The sequence below is a fragment of the Chiloscyllium plagiosum genome, chromosome 43 (assembly GCF_004010195.1).
Source record: "Chiloscyllium plagiosum isolate BGI_BamShark_2017 chromosome 43, ASM401019v2, whole genome shotgun sequence".
Lineage (NCBI taxonomy): Eukaryota > Metazoa > Chordata > Chondrichthyes > Orectolobiformes > Hemiscylliidae > Chiloscyllium > Chiloscyllium plagiosum.
Window position 1 is genome coordinate 14985309 of NC_057752.1, and position 1437 is coordinate 14986745.

The window sequence follows — 1437 nt, forward strand, 5'->3', positions numbered from 1 at the left end:
AGGGTGGAGGTGCGGGAAGTGGAGGAAATGCGGTGGAGAGCATCGTCGACCACGTCGGAGGGGAAATTGCGGTCTTGAAGGAGGCCATTTGGGCTGTTCGGCAGTGGAATTGGACCTCCTGGGAGCAGATGCGGCGGAGTCAAAGGAATTGGGAATATGGGATGGCATTTTTACAAAGGGCAGGGTGGGAGGAGGTGTAATCTAGGTAGCTGTGGTAGTCAGTCGGTTTATAGTAAATGTCCGTGTTGAGTCGGTCGCCCGAGATAGAAATGGAGAGGCGTAGGAAGTGGAGGGACGAGTCTGAGACGGTCCAGGTAAATTTGAGGGTGGGGTGGAAGGTGTTAGTAAAGTGGATGAACTGTTCAACCTCCTCGTGGGAGCACGAGGCGGCGCCAATACAATCATCGATGTAGCGGAAAAAAAGTTGGGGGGGTGATGCCAGTGTAGCTGCGGAAAATGGACTGTTCCACATATCCGACAAAGAGGCAGACATAGCTGGGGCCCATGCGGGTGCCCATGGCTACTCCTTTGGTTTGGAGGAAGTGGGAGGATTGGAAGGAGAAGTTGTTAAGAGTGAGGACCAGTTGCCCAAAATGTCGATTCTCCTGTTCCTTGGATGCTGCCTGACCTGCTGCGCTTTTCCAACAACACATTTTCAGCTGAGGAACAGTTCAGTCAGTCGAAGGAGGGTGTCAGTGGAAGGGTACTTTGTGAAGATGTTTACTTTTATTCGCTTCCTCGGCCCCCAATGCCTTACCTCAATGAGTTCGACACGCGGCTAGATATCGAGCATTTCTTCCACCGCCTTCGCCTCCGCGGCTACTTCTTCAACAAGGACTCTTGCCCACCCTCTGACGACCCCTTCTCTTGCCTCCAACACTCCCCATCCACCTGGACACCCCGTGCTGGCCTCTTACCTGCCCTCGATCTCTTCATAGCCAACTGCCGCCGCGACATTGACCGCCTCAACCTGTCCACCCCTCTCACCCACTCCAACCTCACCCTCGGAACGTGCAGCCCTCCACTCCTCCGTTCCAACCCCAACCTCACTATCAAACCAGCAGACAAGGGAGACACGATGGTAGTTTGGCGCACCGATCTTTACATTGCTGAGGCTAAATGCCAGCTCGCGGACACCTCCTCCGACTGCCCCCTTGACCATGACCCCACCTCCCACCACCAAACCATCATCTCCCAGACCATCCATAACCTCATCACCTCAGGCGATCTCCCATCCACTGCCTCCACCCTCATAGTCCCACAACCCCGCACCGCCCGTTTCTACCTCCTACCCAAAATCCACAAACCTGACTGCCCCGGCCGACCCATCGTCTCAGCCTGCTCCTGCCCCACTGAACTCATCTCTGCATACCTCGACACAGTCCTGTCCCCCTTAGTCCAAGAACTCCCCACCTATGTTTGGGACACCACCCACGC

General features: G+C 55.5%; 1 protein-coding gene across 2 annotated transcripts in view; it reads left to right on the forward strand.

Annotated features, from left to right (window-relative positions):
* Nucleotides 1–1437, forward strand: part of spryd3 (SPRY domain containing 3) — a 371515-nt gene that overhangs the window by 179541 nt on the left and 190537 nt on the right. The window lies entirely within an intron of this gene.